This window comes from Trichomycterus rosablanca, chromosome 14 (genome assembly GCF_030014385.1).
Source record: "Trichomycterus rosablanca isolate fTriRos1 chromosome 14, fTriRos1.hap1, whole genome shotgun sequence".
Lineage (NCBI taxonomy): Eukaryota > Metazoa > Chordata > Actinopteri > Siluriformes > Trichomycteridae > Trichomycterus > Trichomycterus rosablanca.
This window is the reverse complement of record NC_086001.1, coordinates 16,765,406-16,784,070: the sequence shown is the minus strand read 5'-3', so window position 1 is coordinate 16,784,070 and position 18,665 is coordinate 16,765,406. Positions and strand designations below refer to the sequence as shown.

Below are 18,665 nucleotides of genomic sequence, written 5' to 3'. Positions count from 1 at the left end.
AGAGAGAAACCATATCAGTGCTCACAGTGTGGAAAGAGATTTAATGTACAGAGTAATCTCAAAATACACCAGCGCATTCACATTTTACAGAAATGATGCTCACAGTGTTGGAGCTGCTTTGCTCATTTATCAGCACTTAGACAGAAGTGTGACTCATCAGACCAAACAAGCTAAAATATAGAAATATAGTGAGTGAGTGAGTGTTGGGGAGAAATGGTTAGCAATGAATGAATTATACTGTGTAATTAATAGGTCATTAATTACACAGTAAACATGAATAAGTAAATAGTAATAATAAAAGTATAAATCTTTATGTTAAACTATTACTGGGAAATAATGTGATTATCTATAGTGGAGTGAATGGTGGGTAGAACCAGGAGGTTTAGAGCCTGATGTAAGTGAATGCTATCAGTTAATAGTGGAAGTGAATTGAAAATAAAAGGTATTGGATCGGCTAGCATATATTGGTCTTAGTGATACTGTGCTTGATTGGTTTTCTTCATACATTTCTAGACATGTACAGTATGTTCACAGTAACTCCTGTTACTAGTGGTGTCCCTCAGGGCTCTGTCTTGGGGCCTCTACTATTCATAATTTACCTGCTTCCCATTGGACGTATCTTTAGGAAATACAACATTCAATTTTATTGTTATGCAGACACCGAGCTATACCTGTCCACTGTGCCCACGGCTACTCTTCCTCCTCCATCTCTCTCTGATTGGCTAATAGAATTAAGAACATGGTTCTCTTACAGTTTTCTCACATTAAATGCTGATAAAACTGAAATTCTTCTTATAGGTAGAAAATCTCCTCTCTCTAAATCTAACAAATTCTCAGTGATGATGAAGAACTCAGTCGTCTCTCCTTCCACTCACAATCTTTCATTTCATGCACATATTAACAATATCACACGATCCGCTTATTTACATTTACGTAACATAAATCATCTACGTTAGGGCTGGGCGATATGGATAAAAAATTATATCTCTATATTTTTTTCTGAATGGCGATATACGATATATATCTCGATATTTTTTTATTCCATAAGGTAATAACAAAAAGACACTTCTGAGACAAAGCTACATGTTCCAATTTTTTTACAGGCACTTTTATTAATATTCATGCTGGGGAAGCTTCACACAAGAATTATTTTTGCTTAAAAAAAAAAAAAGCTATTCTAAGAAAAAAAAAAAGTTGTTTTCTAAGGCATCTCCTGTTGTCTAACGTGAATTACAAATATATTGTCTGGCCCTTTAAGAATGTTAAGTGTACTATAGGGCGCAGGGAGCGAGTGTGTAGGGAAGATGTTGGAATGAAAAACATAAAAGTAAAACCCCGTTAAAGTAAACCCCTCGTTAACCCCCCACCCCCCCATGTTTGGACTTTATACATTATTTTATGTATATGTCGCCACAACATTAACATTTACATTAATATTTTCTTTTACTGTATAGAACTCAGTTCTGTAATACAGGCAGAACTAATCATTCATGTTACTGTGTAACTATTACAACATTTAATGCATTTTAATCAGCGTTCTTCTTCATGCACTTTATTATTATTTAACAGCTTTATTTGCTGTTTAATTGCTGTTTGCTCCTTGTTTACTGCAGAGTTAGTTCATGCAATTTAATAATGTTTGGTTGTTTATTGGCCGACAACAAGAAATACTATAATAGAAGATAAATAAATAAATGACGTGTCGGACGTCGGGCGATCGTCCAGTATAAACTAACACGACCACGTACAACATCCAGTACAGAAATCCCCATAATGTTTGTTTTTACAGATAGAGCAAATATCTGCACATCACATATACAAACACTCGAGTCAGAACAACAGGAGACGCACCGCTACGTTATTATTACTTTCTCAACACTTAATGTGAAGTAAATACGTGCATGTCAGCGTGTGCATGCCCTTGTGTTGGTTTTTGAAACGAATAACGACTCGTTTTCTTGTTTTTTTAACTTTGGGATTTGAAGTGAAAAACGAATGAAGGTACACGGAGCTGGAACCTTTTATCTGGACTTGTTTTCGGCGTTCTCTACAGAATACATTATTCTGCTGCTCATCTGACACTTTGAATTCGAACCATCTCCAAATAATTACAAAATTAGTCATTATTTTTCTTTTTAGTAAACAGCTCCTCTTCGATAGCTTCTGTCGTGTCTTTATCCGTCTCCATGCTATCGCTGCCTGCAGGACTTACTGGTGAAGCGGTGGGGAGGGGCGAGTTGTGTTCAGTGAGGGAGAGAGGCGGGGCAGTGAGGGAGAGGGGCGGGGCAGTGAGGGAGAGGGGCGGGGCAGGTGAACATGTGCAGAGACAAACTAGGAGAAGAGAAAGACGAACTGTCGGATCTAATTGGAACGCAACATCTATATCGATATATGCGATATTGTCTTATCTTATATCGCGTATGAAAATATATCGATATTTTTAAAATATCGATATATCGCCCAGCCCTAATCTACGTCCATTCCTTTCTCCTAGAAGTGCTGATGTTCTTGTTCATGCCCTGGTCACATCTCGAATTGATTATTGGAACTCTCTCCTTTTTGGTCTACCTCATATGGGAGCTAGAGCTTTTAGCTACTCTGCCCCACATCTCTGGAACTCTCTCCCTCCTGACATTCGCACCATTGATTCAATCCCTAGTTTCAAAACATGCCTTAAAACCTATTACTTTAAACTCACCTACCCTTAATCTGTGTAATTAATTATGTACTGATGTTTTGTATTGTAAGGTGTCCTTGAGTGTTTTTAAAGGCGCCCATAAATAAATTGTATTATTATTATTATTATTTATATGTTGGCACAGATGTTACTTATATATCTTGTGTTTCACACATTTTCATTGTTTGGCTTATACAACTTGGTACAATCAGTTTTGTACAATCGGATGTTTTCATATACTTAAGCAGTCGCTACAGTCTGAGCAAATGGCCACCTATCCAGCCTAGAATTAGTATTGTTATGGTCATTTATGTGTCATTTATGTATTTTGCTTGTTATTGCTTGTTTGCTAATAAAATATCTACATATTGAACCTTAATCCTCGGTCTCATTATTGATTCCTGAAAGCTTCTGTCCTGTTTTTAGATAAATTAAAACACGTCCCAGTCAGTGTACTAAAGAGCAGAGAAGGCTACCGCTAGCCAGGTCTTTTCCTGTTTTAGTTCTGGTTTGTAGCGACTGGTGAGCGGTCTGTGCACTGGAATCAACATAACAGAGGTGTGGTCTGAGTAGCCACAAAGTCCACATAGGAGTGAGTAAACTGACATTGTTCAGCTCACGTATGGCACTGAGGTAAAAGATATTTGGTATAATAAGAACATCAACATTTTTCAAGGTTTTGTTGGTTCATTAGTTACAAAAGTTCTCATATAGATATTATATCACTAATTACACTTAGCCCTGATTGCTAAGTACAGTTCTGTGTTCAGCTGTATTGAGGATATGGACATTTTCCTCAGGCATGCTGTTACATTTGAACAAAAAGCATCCATTCTTTGCTAAGATAACAACTACTACATTTCGCATTGTTATTGTACTGGAATTCTGGGTTAAGCTATTAGTGATATCATAATATATCAATTATTACACTTAGCATTGATAGCAACATTTTCCTCAGTTCTGTTGGTATATTCGTTAAAAAAGTCTCCATATTGATAATATATCGCTAATAACACTTAGCATTGATAGTTTCTTGATATTCTGTATTCAGATGTATTGGGAACATTAACATTTCACTCAGGTATGTTGGTACATTTAAACAAAAAGTCTGACCGATGAGCTGTCTGTTCTGACATGCTGCTTAAGCCTGGCTAGCTCAGTCGGTAGAGCATGAGACTCTTAATCTCAGGGTCGTGGGTTCGAGCCCCACATTGGGCGAGTATCTTCATTTAACATCTACTGAAACCAAAAGAACTTTCTTCCACTTTGGACAGCCGGTTTCCGGTGACTTATCAGGTGGATATTTGTGCTTGTAGGACTGGCTTTTTTTTCTTTTCTACAATGTAAGTTCATACCTTCAGGTTCATGTTATTTGAGATCTCTCCATAGATTTCTTCCTCATGTGCAGAAAGACGAATGAAATCTAATGAGTCGATTCTTCAATCCGGTTCTTTAAGTCAAACGACAGGAATACACTCGAAAGAGTCGATTCACTAAGTTGATAGTACTCAGCAATGAGCTGTTGGAAGCTGAAGGAGTCGATTCTTTTTGTTGAAGTCAACATTTTATATGTTATACAAAATACTTAAAAGAGTCGGATCACTATCATTAGCTGTCATTTAAAAATGAATCGCGGGTCAATACAGAGACAAACCATCTCATCTAATACAAAATAGAATCAAATAATGTATAACAGTTTAATTAGTCAAAATATCCTATATCCTATATATCCTATATCCTATTCTCAAACTTTTTAGACCAAGTACCACCCATTATCAAACCAAAACTTCCAAGTACCACCTATGTTTCTCATCACAGAACCACATATGGTACACATTAATTAGGGGTGTCTGTGTATATGGGTGATTCTTCAATTGCGGGCTCTTTTGGCCATCTTAACTTTTGAAAAATAAAATAAGTAATAATTTAGTTTTAATTATGTAAAGATAATGCTTACATGCTTTAGAGCAAAGACTTAATGGGCTCTTTGCACAACTAGTTCCGCATTTTCTTAAGTGCTGCTCCGGCGTTTCCGGTTTGGCGTTTCCGGTTTGGCAATGGCGGTATTTTTCAGTCGGTGTTTGCAAGAGCTTCCAAGAATGAACGTTAACAACGTTCATCGGATATGTAAGGAGACCAGTAAAGCTCCCTCTAGCAAGCTGCAGAAGGGCTTTAAATTGTATGCCTCGTCATACATCCACAACTACGAAGGTAAGGAAATGTTTATCTTATATTTTAGGTTAGCCCGCGATGTACGGAAAGAAGCTAGTTAGCTAGCGTTAGCAAGGGTAACTACATTAGTGTTAGCTGAGTTAGTTTGTTCTGTTGACAAGTGGAAGTCTTATGCTGAAACTGCAACTTGGCTGTTGTTCATGATATTTACTTCTAGGCATGTATTCCATTAAAATTATTACGTTTTATGTCTTTTTTCACCCTGTTATGCTATAATGGTCAGTATTGCTAACACAGCTTAACAGCATGAAAACGTTGCTAAATGAAAAGCACAAAAATATGCAAAACATAGGGTTTAATGACTGGGTTGGGATCTCTTTTTGCTCTAAAGTTCAGATGTTCAAATCAGTGTTCACTGTTCTTTGATGTTCTATGTTCTATATCCAAAACCTATTGCTATAAAATAAGCAAGAGGTTCCAGGTTCCATTCTTGGGGTGCTTATGCCATACACATTTTTTTTCTCTCCATTTTAAAACACTTTACTCAGCCTCACCCACGAGGAACTTAATTTGTTAATTAGTTCAATCAGGTTTTAGATAAGGTAAAACAAAAAAAAGTGATATGGGATCCCCAGGACTGGTATAGGAACCCCTGAATTAAACAAAGTCATTACTAATTTTGCTTACCCCCTACGTGATTCATCTCCTGTTGTGATAGCTCAGTGGTTAAGGTACTGGACTTGTAATCTAAAGGTTGCCGGTTCAAGCCCCACCATCGCCAAGTTGCCACTGTTGGGCCCCTGAGCAAGGCCCTTAACCCTCAATTGCTCAAAAATTGTGTTCAGTCATAACTGTAAGTCGCTTTGGATAAAAGCGTCTGCCAAATGCTGAAAATGTAAATGTAATGTAAATGTTGTGCTGACACACACATGCTGTTCATGTGTTGCAGGCACTGCCCTATGCAACCACATAGTGGCTTTGCTTTTTCAAACTGCACATTTCTCTCAGATCAGTGTGCCAGTAGTTCTACCTGTGCACAGCTGTACTGAAACTGAACAGCGCTGGCACAAACCTCGGACAATTGTAAGTTTATAATAATCACACTTGATAAGCATTCTAATTTAATGCACTGTCTGAACTACATTACAGCAACATTTGTCTCTCTTATTAGGGTGTAAAGCCAGGACCAATCAACAACATGATCACGAAACCTGTGCCAAATCGAAAGTCTCAAGGTGTAGTTAGGTAAGGTGATTCCTTACTTTACAAATCTGCTCATTAGACCTGCAGTTGTACAATTTACCTTCTCTACCACACCTGAAATGTATAAATAGTTATAATTAACTTTAATTTATTATTAACCTGAAAGCTTATAGTTTGGGGTATTGTCTTTACTTAAATTTGTAGGAGTGGACTCTACAAGGGCATGGTGGGCCCTTTACCTGATCCATGCATGTTTAGAGTGGCAGAGGCTTATGAAAAATTCAGCCTTGAAGACAAGCCGCTGGTGACCACCATGGGCATGGAACTCAACAAGCCAGCTGTGCAGTGTGCATTTGGTATGGTGCAGGAGGGCAATGTTCTGTCATATCAGCAGCCTGTTTTACCATTACGACACATCACGCTGCATCCTGATGTTCCATCAACCCCACTTCTGCCTCTGAAAGACCACCACCTTGATGCCCCCACCTGTGCTTTTGTGTGCACTGAACAGGAGCTTTTTGATATGGCTCACAAAATTGAGGTGTCAACTCGAGAGCAGAGTTCTTGGGCTGACTGGCATCTGCTCCGCAAGCCAAGAGTAACAAATAATGGATAAATAATAAATAATAATAATAAATGATGGAAACAGAATTTGTGGACAGAAATGAGAAAATGTAAATATTAAATATTCTGTATACTTAAATTACAGGGCGGCACGGTGGCGGAGTGGGTAGCACTGTCGCCTCACAGCAAGAATGTCCTGGGTTCGATCCCCAGGTTGGGCGGTCCGGGTCCTTTCTGTGTGGAGTTTGCATGTTCTCCCCTTGTCTGTGTGGGTTTCCTCCCACAGTCCAAAGACGTGCAAGTGAGGTGAACTGGAGATATAAAATTGTCTGTAACTTTTCAATATAAACTTGTGAACTGATGAATCTTGTGTAATGAGTAACTACCGTTCCTGTCATGAATGTAACCAAAGTGTAAAACATGATATTAAAATCCTAATAAGACAAACAAACAAAATTAAATCATATGTTAACTTAATAAAAGTGTTTGTGTTTTTGTGAAACAGTGCATTGTGTTTTTATGTAAAGAACTTGTGCGTAATGAAAATTATTTACATGTTTGCTTAAATTAAATCAGGAGCTGAATTTAAAGTGTTGAGAAATACAACAGTATAAACTACAGAGGGCATGGGGTCCCTAGGACTGGAGTTGATAACTACTGCTTTATTTTTATTTAACCCATACCTTAACTAGTGCTTTGTTTTGATAGTTTGACAACAGGCATGCCACTGTAAATAACTGGCTAATGTTTACTGTATGGGAAAGGAAAATTAATTAGCCGTGGAGCCTGAGTGCTGTAGCCGTTCCATTAAAAAAGCAATGGTACTGCACCAGGGCCGGAGTGGGCCCCTTTTTCAGCCCGGGAGTTTCATGCCCAAACCCGGCCCACTTTTTCCACGGAGGAAAAATTTGAATAAATGAAACAGCATCTAGCTCTTACAATGACTTTTTTATTGGGTATAAGTTCAGGTGTATGTTGGTAAGTTAACAGAAAATACTTCACTTAAACATGTTTAATTCAAATTTAAATCAGATAAAGATTTAAAAGGTAAAAAATGTGATAAAAATGAAAAATTATTTACATTTGTACAGGAGCAATAAGTTGAAATTAAAATTGCATTTGTGTTCCCAACAGAGAGGTGCTCTATTGTTAGGTTTACACTAAAATCCTAAGTAGCTTCACTATTTAGTAGGCTACCTACAGCATCAAAAGCCTCCTAAGGAGTGCACTTTATTAATAACGGTGTCATTGTCTATAGACATGAGACATGGCTTATCTGCTGCTCTGAGGCTAAAAAAAAAAATGTATTAAGGGTTAGCCTATTTTGCTGAATAACATAACATGCTTAAACAAATATTATGTATATTCTATACGTTATATTTTACATTACAAATAACTTAGTCTAAATAACTCTGTTCTAACTCTGTTCTACCTGTCCCTGTCATGGCCTCCTCGGGATCATCAGTACAGTAGCGTCGGAACAAAAACATTCCATTAATGAGTTAGGCTATTTAATATATTACACTTCACTACACATGTTTATTATTTTCAGCTTGAAACTGGATATTTGTGATTAATGGTGTGTATTTGGGTTCTACAAAATAAACTACGCTAAGTTGACTTGTCTATGTTGTGCAATACCGGCTGCATGGGGTCTGTCATCTGGAAAACATGTCTGTTAATTTGGCAGCATCTTCTTCCAACACCTTAATTTTTTTTAACCTGGCCCTTTCGGCTCCACCTGGCCTCTTCCTGCCCTCCATCACCACCGACTGATGGTTTACGCTATTCTGTTACTTTTACCGGCGCTCCAGAAAAGACCAACTGAAACATTTGGGAGGGGGGGGGGGTTCCCTCTGATGGTAGAACCCATCTAATCTACAGCGATGTAGGGGCTGCGCTGTCAAACGAATGGAGAATGAATGCAAGAAGAAGATTAGATAAGTGACAAATAAGTGTCAAAATTATTTTTCCCATCCAACCGGCCCAAACTTGAGATTGACATGAGCCGGCCCATCGTGAATCCTCCCGAATCTCCCGATTAGCCACTCCGGGCCTGTACTGCACCCTTCGTCAATCTTCTCCCATTTTCTGGAATTTTTGGTTCAACCAAGTGGTCTGGTAAGAAATGTCTGCTATAGACCTTCGTATGAGGTGAAATAGTGAAGTGGTCCCGACGGATGTTTATTAGCCACTGCCTCCTGAGTTCACTCTGAGCTGGGAAGCTATGAAAACTTAAACTTCCATTAAACTTCGCCGACGCCGAGCAAAGAGGCACACAACAGTGCTCTGAATATTTCTTGAGCTGTTTCTGGAAATCTTCTGATTTCAAAACTTTACACCTGACATTTTAATCTCACGAAGGTTTTGCATATGCCGATGAATGTAAACAATACAACCGGAAACGATCAAGCCGCACTATTTGAAAACGGAAATGCGTCATAGCCTTGCGTGCAAGGAGTCCATTGTAACACCAAAAGGCAAATCAATGTTTACAGCGCCATCTACCGACCAACTGGGTCCTAAACTTAACTCTGTACAGTTTTCCAACAGTGGAATAGTTAGTTTTTTTGATACTTGGGTGGCAATGTTTAACTAAAATTACTTTTATTTACTGACTAAAACTTCTAAATTACCTCAGAATTATATCAATCACGTATGTTTAAATAATCTGAGATGTAAAAGTAAAGTCTGAAGTTGTGTGTGTGTTTTTCTTTTTGGCTTTATTTACTCAGCAAATGGCAAGTTTCATTTGGGAGCCGGTGTGAGTTCCAAGGTTTAGAAACTTTAGCAGTATCAGGATGGTAGCGTTCAGCACATGCGCAAGAACAACAGTGTTTGTGGGGTGTAGACCACGATTACTTGTGCTAGTTGTGTCGACCAAGCAGATCACCATTCAGGAAGGTATATCAGTGCCAAAATACGAGCCAGTTTGTTCAGTAAAACTTTATAAGCCAACAGCAGCAAATAAACTTAAGAGTTACCTTAGATTACATGTTAACTTCCATCTATCCATCCAGCTTAAATACCATAAACACTACGTACAAAACACGTGGAGCTATTCTTACTACAGTAAAACACACTGAACTGACTTTTAAAGTGAAGTTCAAAATGTTGAACAGAGATCGTTACCATCTAGTGGTGCTAGATAAATTACAGCTTGTTGCTTGGGTACAGATTTGTGACATTATTATTAAATTGTTGTTGTCGTGTTTGTTGTTATTTTTAACTGTTCATTTTTTAAGTGTAAAACCATAAACAGCACCGACTTTAAATAAATGAATCTTGTGCTTCCAATTGAGATTTTTGTTTACGTGAACAATGTCTAAAATTTGATGAGCTTGATTAGTTTGTAATATGTGTTAAGGTGATGAATGAACCTAAACACTTGCTTTGAAATTTTGAGTTTTTATTTATTTATTTTAGTTTCAATACAACGTGACACCAGCAAGATAAGGAAAGCAAAAATAAAGTGTCCCAAGTGTTTTTGTAACGTGAGTAAAATGTTTTAATAAAGCTATAAAACTACCACTGACCAAAGTACACATATCTCACACTCTCTCTACTGATCCTGTTCTGTTCGAGTGCGGATCTGTTCCGTGTCTGTGTTTGTAGTTTTTTGACTGCGGTAAAGTTAGTTTTATATTCGACATTCGTTTAACATTCGCCATTCCGATCTGTATAAATGGTTGAAAACACACCTGACATGTACAAATTTTACGAATTCTTACACAGATTTAAGTAGGCTACATACTACAAAAACTATTTTATAATCATTTTAAGGTTAAATGTGTTTATTTAAAGAAAGATTAAAATGAAACCGCTGATCAAGCGCCAACCTCAGCTAAAGCGTTAGGGAGCGTCATAAAACCAACAGAAAAACGTAGGAAACATTTACTCTGCACTTATTACAGAGAAATAAATCCATTACAGTCTTGTAATGTATTTAATGGATTCATGTCAATCTATTTCTTATGAACACAAATTAATGTATCTCACAACCTACAAACCTTGTTTTATAGATAATACATTTATTTTTATTTTCTTTTAATTTAGAATTAAGATCAATAAATCCATGATATTTTGATATTGGAGACAAATAAATCTATTAAACTCTGATATGATTTAATATAATAAACCCAAACTATTTTTACACATTAATGTCCCTCACATCCTACAAAAGTTGTTTTTTAAATAATATATTTATTTTATTTTAGTTTATAGTTAAAATCAGTAAACCCATAATACTTTAATATTGGAACTAAAGAAATCTATTAAACTCATACATGATTTAATTTCATGAACCCAAACTATTTTTAATGTACACACATTAATGTCCCTCACAACCTACAAAAGTTGTTTTTTAAATAATACTTTTTATTTTATTTTATTTTAATTTATAGTTAAGATCAATTGATACATAATATGTGTATATCAGAGATAAATCTATTAAACTCTAAAATGATTTAATATAATAAAGGCAAGCTTTTTTTGATAAACACATATTAATGTCCCTCACATTCTAAAAACATTGGTTTATAGATACTGCTTTTATTTTTTTTATTATTTTAATTTATACTTTAGACCACTGAATCCTCAACACTTTTACATTGGACACAAATAAATCTATTAAACTCTAATATAATTTAATATAATGAAGTCAAACTATGTTTAATATAAACATATTAATGTTCCTCACAACCTACAAACCTTGTTTTATAATTACTGCTTTTATTTTTATTTTATTTTTATTTATAGTTAAAATTAGTACATTCATAATACCTTTATATTGGAACTAAATACATTTATTAAACTCTGATAAGATTTAATATAATAAAACCAAACTATTTTTATATACACACATTATTGTCCCTCACATCCTACAAACATTGTTTTATAGATACTGCTTTAATTTTTTTTATTTTAATTTATAGTTAAGATCATTAAATCCAAAATAAGTGTGTACAAGAGATAAATCTATTAAGTTCTGATATAATTAAATATAATTAACCCACACTATTTTTTATATACACATATTGATGTCCATAACATCCAACAGTTGTTTTGTAGTGTTAGGGTGCCTGCGGTAGCTGGCGAACTTACCCCGGGTTCCCGGCGAAGCAGGCGTTACAGACCCAAACCCAGCAAGGCCTCAAGTAGGAGGGCGGCTAATTAGGGCGATTGCCTGCAGCTGCGCCTGGCCTATTTAATCCGTCAGTGTGCAGCAGCGGGGGTCGCACCTTTTGTTTGTGTTGGCCTGTGTAGCCCGGCGGCGAGAACGTTCTCTCGTCCCCATTTTTGCAGGGAAAGACGGTAGCCCGGACGGTGTTTTAGACCGTGCGGGATTGTAAGCGCTGTGCTGAGCTATATCCTTTGATTTCCTTCAACCTAGGGAAAGTGGTGCGATTTCTCTCAGCCCTCGCGCTGTCTGTTAAGTTATAGCTTTGTGCTATCTCCCCTGTTGCTATTTGCAGGATTTCAGCGTCTGGCGCCACGCCGCGTCCAGACGCTTATCTTTAGCTTGTGCCTAACGGTTTTCTATCTTCCAGTTAGCGCGAACGCCCAGCACCGGAGCGACCGGGGTTCGCGCCTCGCATTTATTCATTATTTTTGCCTTTTCTATTTTCAGTTGCCTGCGAAGCCTGCGGCGCAATCGGGGTTCTCCCGATTGCTTTTTTGTTCTGGTTTTTGTCTTTTGCTTTGTTTTATTTATTTCAAATATAACTAAAGTTTATTTTTTAAGAATCTGCATCTTGGGTCCTTTCTGCCTCATAACAGTAGATACTTCTTTTATTTAGATTTTATTTAATTTTATGGTTCAAATCCATAATAAAAAAACCATAATAAGTGTGTATCATAGATAAATCTATTAAACTCTGAAATAATCTACTATAATAAAGTAAAACTATTTTTTATATACACATATTAATGTCCTTCACATCCTACAAACATTGTTCATAAGATTTATTTATTTCCAGTATAAAAGTATTATGGATATTTTGATCATGATTATAAATTAAAATAAAATAACAATAAAAACAGTATCTATAAAACAAGGTTTGTAGGATGTGAGAGACATTAATATGTAATTAATAAAAATAGTTTGACTTTAATATTTTAAATTATATCAGAGTTTAATAAATGTAACTCTTATACACACTGATTATGGATTTATTATTATGGATTTTAACTATAAATTAAAATAAATTAAAAATAAAAGTAGTATCTATAAAACAACTTTTGTAGGATGTGAGGGACATTAATATGTGTATGTTAAAAATAGTTTGGTTTTATTATATTAAATCATGTAAGAGTTTAATAGATTTATCTGTTATACACACTTATTACGTATGCATTGATATAAACTATAAATTAAAACAAATTAAAAATAAAAGTATTATTTAAAAAATCTTTGTTGGATGTGAGGGACATTAGTATGTGTATATTAAAAATAGTTTGGGTTTCTAATATTAAATCATGTAAGAGTTTAATAGATTTATCTCTTATACACACATTACGTATTCATTGATCTTAAGTATAAATTAAAAAAATAAAATAAAAAAAAGTATAATTTAAAAAACAACTTTTGTAGGATGTGAGGGACATTAGTATGTGTATATTAAAAATAGTTTGGGTTTATTATATTAAATCATCAAGAGTTTAATAGATTTATTTAGTTCCAATATAAAAGTATTACGTATTCATTGATTCATTCAAGTATAAATAAAAATAAAGGTATCATCTATAAAACAAGGTTTGTAGGTTGTGAGATACATTATTTTGTGTTCATAAAAAATAGATTGACATGAATCCATTAAATACATTACAAGACTTTAATGGATTTTTTTCTCTGTAATAAGTGCAGAGTAAATGTTTCCTACGTTTTTCTGTTAGTTTTATGACGCTCCCTAACGCTTTAGCTGAAGTGGGAGCTCGATCAGCGGTTTCATTTTAATCTTTCTTTAAATAAATACATTTAACCTTAAAATTATTATAAAATAATTTTTGTAGTATGTAGTATACTTAAATCTGTGCAAGAAATCGTAAAATAAGTAGGTGTTAGGTGTTTTTTTAACCATTTATATAGATCGGAATGGCGAATGTTGAACGAATGTCGAATATAAAACTAACTTTACCGCAGTGTAGTTTTGTTGATAATTGAAGTTGATGAACGCAGGTGAGTTTATACATTTCCACACTTCTGTACATTACTGTGTATTGTTACTTTATGTAGTTCAGATTGTTGATTTGATTTAAACACACTTGTTTTGAACAGAACACTCACGAACTAAACCAGGAAGTCTTGGACATTCGCCTGACATTCGAGTTTCTTTCGGCTCGTTCTCGGCTAATAAACATCCAAAAATGAGTGAAACTGCATTATCTGATTCTGCAGTAAACAAGGAACAAACTACAATCAAATATGTTTAAAAAGTTTTTTCTGTAAATGTGTATTTTCTGTTATTTTGTAAATGTGAGGTTCATCTGCGTTGAAATGATAAGGAAGTTTAAGGGAGCGTCTAAAAAGTGCATGAAGCCGAGGTGTAGTTATTACCCAGTGGCATGTACCATTCAATACAATTGTATAAAGTCCTACAGTATGGGTACAGTAACAATATATAGTGTCAAAAAATTCTAAAAACAATAATTTTAATATAATAAACGATGTATAAAAATAGTTACAGTGAAGCCCGAAATTATTCATACCCCTGGCAAATTTTGACTTAAAGTTACTTTTATTCAACCAGCAATTTTTTTTTTGACCAGAAATGACACAGGTGTCTTCCAGAAGATAATAAGACGATGTACAAGAGGCATCATTATGGAAAAAAATATTTCCCAGCTTTTATTTACATTTGAACAAAAAGTGGCATGTCCAAAATTATTCATACCCTTTGCAAACTGTCACAGTCTATGGGAAAATCCAAAGTTCTATACCATTCCAAATAGTCCAAGCTGTTCTAAAGCATCCTAATTACCCTGATTCATTGGGAACAGCTGTTTTAATCAACTCAACAGGTGAAAAACAGCAACTCTCTGCAGTTGGTTTGTGGACAGTCATGGCTAAGACAAAGGAGCTCACTAAGGACCTGCGGCTGTGCATTGTGGCAGCTCACAAGTCAGGAAAGGGCTATAAGGCCATATCTAAATGTTTTCAAGTTCCAGTGGCTACAGTGCAAAGTATTATTAAAAAATACAAGACATTCCGCACTGTGGAAAATCTCAGAGGACGTGGTCGGAAGCCAAAAGTGACACCTGTGCTGGCCAGGAGGATAGTGAGAGAGGTGAAAAAGAATCCAAGGATCACCACCAAGGCCATCCTGGTGAATCTGGGCTCTGCTGGTGGCAACGTCTCAAGGCAGACAGTCCAACGGACACTGCACACTGCTGGGTTCCACGGACGCAGACCAAGGAGGACGCCACTTCTCCAGAAAAGGCACACAAAAGCTCGCTTGGCCTTTGCAAATGCTCATCTGGACAAAGAAGAAGACTTCTGGTCTTCTGTTTTATGGTCAGATGAAACAAAAATTGAATTGTTTGGCCACAATGATGTATCCTTCATTTGGCGTAAAAAAGGAGAAGCCTTCAACCCTAAGAACACCATCCCCACTGTCAAACATGGTGGTGGGAACCTAATGATTTGGGGGTGTTTTACAGCCAATGGACCAGGGAACCTAATCACAGTAAACGGCATCATGAAAAAAGATCAATACATCAAGATTCTCAACAACAACATCAGGCAGTCTGCAGAGAAACTTGGCCTTGGGCACCAGTGGACATTTCAGCACGACAACGACCCAAAACACACAGCAAAAGTGGTGAAGAAATGGTTAGCGGACAAAAACATTAACATTTTGCAGTGGCCCAGCCAGAGTCCTAAAGATCAGGGTGATGGCAAGAAGACCATCCAACCTGAAAGAGTTGGAGCTCATCGCTAAAGATGAATGGGCAAAAATACCAGTGGAGACATGCAAAAAGCTGGTCAGCAATTATAGGAAGCGTTTGATTGCTGTAATAGCCAATAAAGGCTTTTCTATTAATTATTGAGAAGGGTATGAATAATTTTGGACATGCCACTTTTTGTTCAAATGTAAATAAAAGCTGAGAAATATTTTTTTCCATAATGATGCCTCTTGTACATCGTCTTATTATCTTCTGGGAGATGCCTGTGTCATTTCCGGTCCAAAAAAAAAATTGCTGGTTGAATAAAAGTAACTTTAAGTAAAAATTTGCCAGGGGTATGAATAATTTCGGGCTTCACTGTACCTAGTGACATGTACCACCCACTACACTTAAATTACAGAAAAAAAAAAACTTACAGTATGGTAGGGTCATTCCTACTATTTGGTGCCATTTCAGCTTGGTAACTTTCCATAATTTGACCAAATTATTTGCAGGTGACATAGGACAAATGTCTCCCCTGTTACAGGACATTCTCGTCTTTATTAATAAGTGTTTTGAATGCACAGTTATTGTAATATTTACATTTTCTAAAAGCTAAAATGTCCCTCACTTAAGCCTGCAAATGTATTTTAAGAACACTTAATTAACAAGCATTATCTAAAAACAGATATGTAGTATTTTAAGGCACAATCTATTCTAATTTTAATACATTTCTTTTAGAATAAAAAGGAATTTCAATGGAATTTGGCTCCATTGTTAAATGATTTTATTTTACCGATTCATTCCCTGCATGTAACCACAAATATATGAATACTCATTGCTGATTTTATTAAACTAATATAAAAAAAAAAAATCAGGTAACAGGGTGGACCGAGGAGAAACAGGGTGGACAGGACATAACAGGTTGGACATCAGACCAGTGAACAACAGTACATCACAAAAAAAGAGCAACTCGTGTACCCCACCATTACCCCCCACCCCACCTTCAACCATCAAATGTACTGAACACCTAAAGTAATTATCAGGAACATTTTTCAGTCTAGTGATCTCATAGATGTTTCAGCAACAGTAAGTTATGTAACAACCCAGCAGCCCAGGTGTTTTTCCACACAATAGAACTTGTTTGCCCCGTTCTGATGCATGCATTTCACTCTTGTATCTTCTTTAACCTCCAGGATGATTCCTGGGTAGGGTTCACCATCGTTGTTGACAATGCACCACTGCCCAATATTTTCTTTCATGATGACCTCAGGCCGTGATAGTTCTTCAATGAAATGTGGCCTTCGTCTTCTCCCAGGCTATAAACATTTCCTTCTCCCACAAGTAAAAGTTCCACCAAAGTGTCCATGTTCCTTAAATGGAAGAACATGGTCTCTGCAATGGGAATGTCTCCTCCATAGTGGACAAATTTGTCAGCTGATTCTTTAAAGCCTTTTTTGAAAGGTTATTTTGATAGTAGGTAAAAGTTGCCCTTCTGTTTGTATTGAGGATCTGGGCCATCACTGAAGACATGGAGACAACTGATCAGAGGGTATCTCTCCCTCACCATGTCTAACACAGGGCTGAGGTGGGCCCAGATAGCTGGTTGATTGTGTCGCTTGGAAGGTGAGATGGAGCAGAAAGTCACTAATAATAAATACAATACTTGCTGGAAACACCTATTCATCTTACATCCACCCTATTACTATGTGTCCACCCTGTTATTGTGTAAAACAGCAACAGGGTGGACAGTAACAGGAGGGACATTTTATTCTAAACTTACCATTACTGCTCAAGTGATGAACAACAGGCTAGTTCATGGTGACCACAGATGAAGATTTTTTACATGTTTATTAACCATATTTTCAAAATCACAAAAATGTACCAGTTTCCACTATAAATAAGCATAACAGAGTGGACATGTTATGCTTTACCACATCAGTGAACCTTTCTAAAACATTGAAAAAAGATTAATAAAAGAATGATATTTACTCTAGATTACTCTAGATCCTCCAAAATGTATGCTACTTCCTGAGAGTTATGTGACCAGAGGAAGAGTCAGTGAGACAGTCCAGACAGATTTTCTCTTACAGTAACAGGTGGGACAGTTGATTCAGGGACACAACTTATTTTAAAGACTTTAAGTATTAAAAATGTATTAATAACAAAAAATAAAATTTGGTGAGGAATATTATAAATAAGGCTATACAAAAATAATGAAAAATGTAGAATTTGTTTGTTTTTTATTACTTATATTTGTAAATTAATTTGAGAAAACATGATTGGGACATAGGGGCGGCACGGTGGCTTAGTGGGTAGCACTGTCGCCTCACAACAAGAAGGTCCTGGGTTCAATCCCCAGGTGGGGCGGTCCGGGTCCTTTCTGTGCGGAGTTTGCATGTTCTCCCCGTGTCCGTGTTAGTTTCCTCCGGGTACTCCGGTTTCCTCCCACAGTCCAAAAACATGGCACCAGGTTAATTGGAAACACTGAATTGTCCTATAGATACCTAGCCGCTAGATGCACTAGTGCATTGTAGTGCCGGTCCCAAGCCCGGATAAATTAGGGAGGGTTGTGTCAGAAAGGGCATCCGGCGTAAAAATTGTGCCAAATCAATGAGCGATCATGAGGATGAAAAAGGGAAAAAAGCCGAAAGAAGAAGAAGAAGAAGAAGATGATTGGGACATAGCAGATTAGCCTACTTGCGCTAAAATTGAGTAAATATTTTAAATTAAATAATCCTGGGAACACAATTGTTTTCTATGGTAGAGGAGGGTTAATCATGTAAGACAAGCTTTTAGAAATATGCATTAGCCCATTTTTATGCAAAAAATACCATATTATGTCATAGGGACTCAAATGGCACCAAATGCTAGGAATGAGCCGGTACAGTAATAAAAAATGAAAAGTAAAATAGATAACAAAAATAAAGAAACATATTTTTTTCATATAACCAAGGATGGTAGTAGTTAACTAGTCACTTGTACTAGTTACTACAACCACTTTACAAATTAAAAGTCCCACAGCATGAGTACAATAGGTCATAAAAAAATTTTAATTAACAGAAAATGAGAAACATGAACATGATGCTCACAAACGAAACCAGGAAGTCTGAGCTGCTGTAAATAATTGCTGTGTTTACTGGTGTTTCTGTTTACATGTAGAAAA

At 36.2% G+C, this 18,665-nt stretch overlaps 1 non-coding gene across 1 annotated transcript; it reads left to right on the top strand.

Annotated features, from left to right (window-relative positions):
- The first annotated feature begins 3,822 nt into the window (after positions 1–3,822).
- On the top strand, positions 3,823–3,895 carry trnak-cuu (transfer RNA lysine (anticodon CUU)). The gene has a single exon. It is a non-coding gene; the product is annotated as a tRNA-Lys (tRNA).
- Positions 3,896–18,665: the final 14,770 nt, after the last annotated feature.